At 42.7% G+C, this 9365-nt stretch overlaps 1 pseudogene; it reads left to right on the forward strand.

Annotated features, from left to right (window-relative positions):
• Window positions 1-5523: 5523 nt before the first annotated feature.
• LOC103730237 lies at window positions 5524-7588 on the forward strand (annotated as a pseudogene).
• Window positions 7589-9365: the final 1777 nt, after the last annotated feature.

Consider the following 9365-nt stretch of genomic DNA (forward strand, 5'->3'; position numbering starts at 1 on the left):
GGACTGACTTCAGGGTCTCTGGGACTGTAGAGAGGCTCTAGAAAAATCTCACAAGATGTATTTCTTTCGGTGCATTCTGGGCCTAGATGCTAGGACTGAATCTACTCTCCCCTTCAGAAAATGGTGTGGGTTTTTCCAGGGAAGGAAGATGTATGCTATTTAGCTCAGTGATATGGCAGGAACCAGGAACCGGGGGCTTGAGGAGAAAGGAGAGATGATATTTATTCTGATCCATGTTCCGTGGAGGATGACAGAAAGCCGGGCCCCACTTTGCTGATGTTGAAACCATGCGTAGAACTGTCCTGCAAAGGTGGAGGGACATTAACCTCAGAATGTGGCTCCCCCCTTTGTCCTGGGCAGCACCTCATTTGCAGGGGATTTGTTGCTCAAATGGAAATAAGCATGAATATTTCCAAAGATGAACGAGGAAGTGGAAATTCTCAATGTGGGGAGTGAAGAAGTCTACCTAAAGTCAGAGAGCACACAAAGGGACTGAAGAACAGGGACACCTGGGTAAGGTGGCAGATTCACTAGACCAAGTGACACATTAATCGGCACTTGCTGTACAGGCCAACAAACCTCCCACAAAAGGTCCCTGGTCCCTTCTGCAGCTGCCAGGGCTGTGACCCCCATAGCTACTCTGTTGGTCAGCATTAAATGTCCACGGTGAACTGCCTGCAGATCATCATCACCACAAATAGATCCCTGAGATCACCACGGCCACCCCACTGATCAGGGTCAACCGTCTGTGCCACTCAGCTGCTCCCAGGAGTTTCAGAAGGAGAAGGAAGATTGCACTGGTGAAGGGCAAACACTGGCTTCAAGGTGGTGAGTGCAGGAGTGTGAGCGCTTAGCAGAGGTGCATCCAGGGAGCCTGAACACAAGACAGCCGGCCTGAGGAAAAGACTCCCTTCCCTGCCACCCCCGAGGGAAAGGCACAGGGAGGGGGTTCGGGAAATGTGCCATGAGCCTAGCACTCTGCCACACATAGAGATACTCAGGGAGGTGAGCCTTCCGCACCTTCAGAAACCCGTCTGTTCACGGCTCCATTCCTCATTCACGAAGCCTAAGATTGCCAGAAACCCCTGTCTGTTCACGGCTCCATTCCTCATTCACGAAGCCTAAGATTGCCAGAAACCCCTGTCTGTTCACGGCTCCATTCCTCATTCACGAAGCCTAAGATTGCCACTTGCTGGAGGAGAGGGGCAGGGAGGACTGTGGCCAGCAAGCCTGGCAGCAAGTACTCTATACTCCCAGAATCCTCCTCTGGAGGAGACAATGGCATAGCGTCTTTGAACTGCTTAGTCTCCAGGACCTTGAACACTGATAGAAATTTCAGTGGGAGGGAGAAACCACATCATCCAGGTAAGGAGAAACCTGACCAGCACTCACACCCTCTGCTCACCTTTTAACAAAACTTTTTAGCTGTTTGGATTCTTTTCTGAATTTGTTTTTTCATCACTGTTCACAATGTTGCATTTTGATTCTTAAGCTGCTGTGTTTTAGTTTCTGTCTCAGTTATAATTTACCCCTCTTTCTACCTCATTTCACTACTTAAATATTGATGCCTGGGGGTGGAGAGATGGCTCAGCAGTTAAGACCACTTGCTGCTCTTGCAGAGGACCTGGGTTCGAATCCTAGCACTCACATGGCAACTAAGAACCATTTCTGTAACTCGAGTTCCAGGGTATCTGGGGGATCTGATACCCTCTTCTGATCTACACAGGCATCACAGGAAATGAGTGTACTTATATACATGCAGGCAATACACTCATACACATGAAGTAATCATAAAAAAGTAATAAAATGTTTTAAAATATTGATGCCTGTAGCTCTTAAAAAAAAAAAAAAGCTGTGAACTGCACTTTTCTCTGTCAGTACCCTCTGTCTCTGAACCTTACTGAGTGAAGTTCACTGGTGTCTCCTACCACAAGGCAAAGGTGCTGGTGAATCAGTACAGAGAACTCTCGCCACCAGCACCCCAACAGGCATCAGGAAATTTAATCCTTGTGAACAGTCTTCCAGGACTCCCATAAAATAAAACAAGAGTGGGAAAGCAGGGGGCACGGTGGCGCACACCTTTCATCCCAGCACTGGGGAGACAGAGGCAGGTGGATCTGTGAGTTCAAGACCAGCCTGGTCTACATAGTGAGTTCCAGGCCAGCTGGGGCTATGGGGAGACCCTGTCTCAAAAAGGAAAAAAAAAAAAAAAAAAAGACCATAAAATAAAGAATATGAGACAATCATCTATCAGAATAGATCACCAACCTCATAGCTCCCAATAATGGAAACCAAATACGTAGAATACCATGATCAACAAAGACCAAGTAAAAGAATGTCAAGGTTGGAAGATAAAGTCAGAACAATAGTGCATCAGACATACAAAAATAGGGGAAGAGGTCTGAGCCCAACCTAGGGCAGAGGCACCCAGGATGTGAGTTTCATAATTGGAGCAGTGGAAGTCATGGGCAGAGGGAGGCAGTCAGAGTCAATCAGGGTAAAGAGTGCCAAACCTCAGGGCACAAAGTGTGGGCCCAGGGAAAGGGGTACTATGCCCAAGCTCACAGAGTCCCACAGCAGGCCCGGGAGGTGGGAGAAGTGAGGATGGGACCCGAGCTGACTGAAGGTAGGGTGTCCAGTTGCCACACCAGAGAGCAGCCAAAGAAAGGACCAGCTGTGGGTGTGTTAACCTCTGAACAACAGTTGCTGGTGAAAGGGGCAGGGGACTCGCAAAAGAGAGGTAGAACCTGCAGCCCTCAATACCAGACCCACAGAGGAGAGTGTCTCCACCTTCTCACTACTTCCCCTCTCCTGAGCACCGTGCATATCTCCACTGAATGAAGAAAGGTGATCTGAATAAGGAGCAGAAAAGAAAGGAAGGCTCAACTCTAGATGCACAAGTCCAGCACAGAAACAAAAGTAACACACAATCAAATATAACGACATGTAACCTCCAAACATCACTAATCCCATCATAATGGCCCCAACGAGAATGGCCTGCAAGAACTTCCAGACATTGAATTCAGAAGAATTATAACTATGACTTTGTTCAAACAAACCAAAGAAGATATAAACATAGTCCAAGAGACCAAAACAAAGAGCTGAGTGAAATGAGGAAGCCAGGCCAATACATGAAATAGAATTCAGTAAAGAGAATTGCTGAAGAAAACCCAAACCGAAATGACATTGAAAGTGAAAAACTCAACAAGCCAAATAACAGCCACAGTGGAAAGCCTCACGAACAGAATGGATCACGTGGAAAACAGAGGATCAAGGGTGGAAGACAAGGCGGAGGACCTGGATCACCCAGTGACGGCATTGATTGAGAAATTTAAAAAATATATGTGAATGTAAATGGAGGGTTTGGAGAATGATGAAAAACTAAACCTTGAATTATGGGTAGAGAAGAAGGAGACCGCCGTACCAAAGGCACAGAGAGTTTATTCTTAATGAAACCACAGAAGAAAATTTCCTAACCCTAGAGAAAGAGATGCCCATCAAGGCAGGATAAGCCTACATAGATCTACACAATCAAGAGGACCAGAGAAGAAACTTGCCAGAGCACATCATAGTTGAAACACTAAAATACAGAATAAAGAAAGAGCATTGAAAGTTGCAAGAAAGAAAGGTCAAGTTATTTATAAAAGCAAATCCATCAGAATATAAGCTTATTGTTTCAAAGAAACTTTTTAAAAAATTGCCTGGAAAGATGCATTCCAAGTTCATAAAGACTACGACTGCTAAACCAGACTATTGTGCTCTGAAACAATCTATTAAAATTGAAGGATAAACAGAAACTTTCATGACAACAACAGATTAATGGATTTTTTTAACAGAGTCCACTGTGTAGCCCCAGCTGGCCTGGAACTTGCTATATAGACCAGGCTGCCCTGAAACTCACAGAGAGCCTTCCTGAGTGCTGGGATTTTTGTTTGTTTGTTTGTTTGTTTGTTTGTTTTTGGTCTTTTTGAGACAGATCTCCCTGTAGCCCCAGCTGGCCTGGAACTTGCTATGTAGACCAGACTGGGACTTGAACTCACAGAGATCCACCTGCCTCTGTCTCCCAAGTTCTGGGACTAAAGGCGTGTGCCACGACGCCCAGCTCCTGAGTGCTGGGATTAAAGACATGCACTAAAGGGGGCTGGAGAGATGGCTCAGGGGTTAAGAAAACTTAAGACTGTTCTTGCAGAAGACCCGGGTTCAAATCCCAGCACCCACATGGCAGCTAACAACTGTTCATAACTCCCGTTCCTGGGGATCTGACAGCCTCTTCGGTCCTCCACAGTCATTGCATGACACGGGTGCACTTACCTACATGCAGGCATAACTCTCATATACATAAAATTAAAAAATAATAATAAAATATTTTTTAAAAGACATGCACTACCATGCCCAGCCAATTCAAGAAATTTATGACCACGAAGCCAGCTCTACAGAAGATGCTGGAAGAAATACTTGGGACTAGGAATAAGGGTGAATACACTCAAGTGGCCACTAAGGATAAACACACAGTATCAGAGCAATTAATCAAAAGAGGTCTAAGAAAACACCGCAGAAAGGGATAAGCATCATAGCCTAACTTTTAGTGATAACTCTGAATATAAATGGTCTCAGCTCCCCAATAAAAAGACACAAATTAGCAGATTGGATAACAAAACGGGATCCATGTTTTGGCTGATTCTAAGAATAACAGATATCTTCTTAGGGTAAAAGGATGGACAAAGGTATTCCAAGCAGATGGAACTAAGAAACACGCAGGTCCAGCTAGTCCAACATTTGACAAAATAGACTTCTAACCAAAACAAGCCAGAAGGAGTAAGACGGTCCTACACACTATCATTAAAGGAACAATCCACTAAGAGGATATTAGAATTCTAAGAACATATGCACCAGACACAGATACACCCAGTTTCATAAAACAAATACTACTGAAGGTAAAACCAAAGATGAACTCCAACACAGTGATATTAGTTGACTTCGACACCCAACTCTTACCAACAAATAAGGCGTCTGGACAACAACTAAACAGAGAAACATTGGCGTTCAATGACATTATAAATCAAATGTATTTAGATAGCTAAAGAACATTCAATCAAATACCAAAGAACACACATTCTTCTCAACACCCCATGGAACTTTCTCCAAAATTGACTACATCTTAAGACACAAAGCAATTCTCAAGAAATACAGGAAAACTGAAATAAAATCCTGTATTTTATCTAACCACAATGGAATAAAGCTAGATATTAACAGCAAAGGAAACCACAGAAAGTATACAAACTCATGGAGACTAAACATCCCATTATTGAATAATAAATGGGTCACCAAATAAATCAGGAAGGAATTTCTTAAAATTCGGAAAATTGGGGTTCTTCTTGTGGTTCCAGTAGTGAGAGGAGGAGGAAGTGCTGAGCCGGGTGGCTGTGTGTGGGTGCACCCACCACAGGCTGCTGCCATCATGACCACCTCCTGAGAGGCTCAGACAAGGACTGAGGCCCGGGTGCAAGTCAGTGCAGGACAGTGATGGCAAATATCAATAAACTCAACATCAACATCGACAGCATCATCCAATGGCTGTTCGAAGTGAGAGGGTCCAAGCCAGGTAAGAATGTCCAGGTCCAGGAGGATGAACTCTGAGGGCTGTGCCTGAAGTCTCAAGAGATCTTCACAGTCAACCTACCCCAGAACTTGAAGTACTACACAAGGTACGTGGTGACATCCACCCACGGTACTATGATCTGCTTTGACCGTTTGAATATGGTGGCTTCCTGCTGGAGATTATCTGCCTCTTACTGGTCTACAAAATCAATTACCCAGAAAACTCTTTTCTTCTCAGAGGGAACCATGAGTGTGCTGACATCAATGGAATTCATGGGCTTTACGATGAATGGGAAAGATACAAGATTAATCTGTGGAAAATGTTCCCAGGTGGTTTGAGCTGCTTACCGATAGCAGCCACCGTAGATGAGGAGACATTCTGCTGTCATGGAGGCTTATCTCCAGATCTTCAGTCTACGGCGCAGATGCGGCGAATTATGAGGCCAACTGATGTACCAGATCAAGGTCTTCTTTGTGATCTTTTGTGGTCTGACCCTAATAAACCTGTCTTAGGCTCTCCGGTGAAAATGACAGAGGAGTGTCCTTCACATTTGGTGCAAAGAGGTTGCAAAATTTCTCCATAAGCACCATTTGGATCTTATACATAGAGCCCATCAGGTCGTTGAAGACAGATATGAATATTTTGCAAAGAGGCAGTTGGTCACTCTGTTTTCAGCACCCAGTTACTGTGGCGAGTTTGACAATGCAGGCCCGGTGATGAGTGTGAGTGTCAAACCTGCATGTGCTCCTTCCAGGTTTTAAAGCCTGCAGAGAAAACAAGGGGCTAAAGGCTACAAGACCAGTCACACCTCCCAGGGGTGTGATCGTGAAGCAGGCAAAGGAATACTTGTCCTCTGACACTGCCTAGTAGGGACTTGTAACATAGAGTATATAACCTTTTCTTTTTTTTTTTTTTTGAGACAGGGTCTCCCTGTAGCCCCAGCTGTCCTGGAACTCACTATGTAGACCAGGCTGGCCTTGAATTCACAGAGATCTGCCTGCCTCTGCCTCCCGAGTGCTGGGATTAAAGGTGTGTGCCACCACCCCCGACATAACCTTCATTCTTAAACTGTAATGTGCACTGGTCAGCTTGTTCAGACAGGCCTGTGTCCATGGGGGCCCTCCTGGTTTTGATTTACTGAATGCCATTTGCTGCTTATAACAGTAAGTGGAAGTTGCTTCATTCCTGAAAGTGTTTTTGTTTTTTAATTGCTTATTCCTTTTGCAAACAACTTTAATGGTGGTGCTAAGCTGTGTCCCCAGGGACAGTTTGTCCTGTCCAGGGGAATGTGTACAGTTGCTCTTTTTTTTTTTTTTTTTTTTTTAATTTAGTGTAAATGTTGAATAATGTAAATAATTGTTTCCTGTAGGATACAAAGAGAGCCGTAGGGTGTTTTGAGCTGTACATGCTATTGTCAGAAATGCATACTGTTGATACCAACCACTGTGATCAATTTTTTAAATTTCTAGTTTTGTTTCAAAGGGATTTCTTCCTTCCTCCTCCTCATCTTGTGTCTTGTCCTGTACAAGCTAGTTCTCATAGCTCTCAGCAGCAGGAGTAACTCTGTGCCAGCAACACTGCTAAAATGTGTATTTAATTAAAACACACCCCCTACAGACTGTACACTTAAAATGATGATTAAAGCCAGTCTTTATATGTTTGTGAATCCTTCCTAAAGCCAAAGTTTCTGTCGGACAGATTGTGCACTGACACACCGAGTACAGGGTGGCTGGGCTGTGTCCACAGGTCACCGTGTCCATGGGGACTCAGAAGCAGGTTTTTATTTTAAATAGCAGTAATATAGTGCTGGTTAAACTACTAATGATGTACAGTTTCCATATAGTCTATTCATTAAGTAATCTTTTTACAGCTGAATCAGGCCTGAACCCATCCATTCAGAAAGCTTCAAATTATAGAAACAATATGACCAATTATGCTTTCTTTGGTCTAGGTTCTTTATTCTGTGGTAAAGTTGAGGCTTATAAATGAAAACGAAGGGAAAAAGTTAAATGATAGTGGAAACACAACATTCCAAAATCTTTGGGATACAGTGAAGACAGACCCAATAGGAAAGTTTACAGAGCCAAGTGCCTACATAAAAAAAAATGTAAGACAGCTCAAATGACTAACTTACTGATGCACTTTAAAGCCTTGGAAACACAAGCACAAACCAAAGTCCAAAGGAACAGACCAGAAGAAATAACCAAAATTGGGGCAGAAATTAATGAAATAAAAACAAAAACTTAGAAAAAACAATGAAACAAAATTCAGTTCCTGAAAAGATTAAAAAGATTGACAAACCCTTAGTCAAACTACTCAAAAGAAAAAGAGATGAGCCAAGTTAATAAAATTAGATAAAAAGTGGAGACAGTACAATGGATATCAACGAAATTCAGAAAATCATAAAGGCATACTTTAAAAAGTTCTGTACCGCTAAAATGGAAAACAAAAAAGAAATGGATGATTTTCAAGATACATATGACATATCAAAATTAAACCAAGAAGAAATGAATGATTTAAACAGATCCATAACCAGCAACAATATTGAAGTAGTAATAAACTCTCCTAACTAAAAGAAACCCGGGGCCAGATGGAGTCACCGCCACCAAGCTTCAAAGAACTCACACTGATATTGTTCAAATTATTCCATGAAATAGGAAGGCTGGCTGCCACAGGCTTTGTGAAACCAATATTATCCTGATACCAATACAACATAGAAACACAACAGAAAAGAATGAACACAGATGCAAAACTTCTCACTAAAATACTGGCAAATTTAATTCAAGAACACATAGAAAATATCAGATCATTCACTATGATCAGGATTACTTCATTCCAGTAACGCAGGGATTATTCAACGTGTGTAAATCAATAAATAATATCCACCACATAAATAGACTCAAAGACAAAAGAATCACTTGATCTCCTCAATAGATGCACAATAAACTTTTGACCAAATCATCATTTCTTCATGATAAAACTACTGGAGAGGTTAAGGGTGGAGGGACTATCCACCCTACACTATCTTAACATAATAAAGGTTGTACACAACGAGCCTACAGCCAACATGATGCTGAATGGAGAAAAGTGCAAAAGCAGTTCCACTAAGAGCAGGACACTGAACACTTGTTAAAGCGTTTACTAGCCATTTGTACTTCTTGCTTTGAGAACTTTATAGTTCCATAGCCCGGTTTTAAATTGAGTTGTTTGCTTTCTTAACATTTTGTTTTTAAAGTTCTTTATGTATTCTAGGCACTCGTCCCCTGTTGGATGGACAGCTGGCAAATGGTTTTTCCCATTCTGTGGGCTGCCTCTCACTTGATTAACAGTTCTCTTCGCTGAGTCTTTTTAATTTCATGAGATCCCATTTGTTGGTCTTGCTTTCTGTGCTACTGGAGTTCTATTCAGGAAGTGCTTACCTATACCAGTAAATTGAAGTGCAGCCCTACCCTTTCTTCTAGCAGTTTCTCAGCATCTAGTCTTATGCTGAGGTCTTTGATTCTTTCGGAATTGTGTTTTGTACAGGGTGAGAGATTACAAGGGTCTGGTTTCATTTTTCTGCATGATGAGAACCAAGTTTACCACTGGGGGGTAGTTGCCTTAAGGGAGGTAAGATAGTAAAATAAAACGAAAGTAGAGAGGGGAACACTGCGGGTAGAAAGGTCTAACCGTGGAAGGGGAAGGGTGGGGAAATAATGGAATGACAGAAGGTTTAACCAAAATGAAATATGCATGAAAAAGCTGTGTGGAAACCTGCGATCTTCCA

This window comes from Nannospalax galili, unplaced genomic scaffold (assembly GCF_000622305.1).
Source record: "Nannospalax galili isolate Female #2095 unplaced genomic scaffold, S.galili_v1.0 scaffold1093, whole genome shotgun sequence".
NCBI classification, from domain to species: Eukaryota; Metazoa; Chordata; class Mammalia; order Rodentia; family Spalacidae; genus Nannospalax; species Nannospalax galili.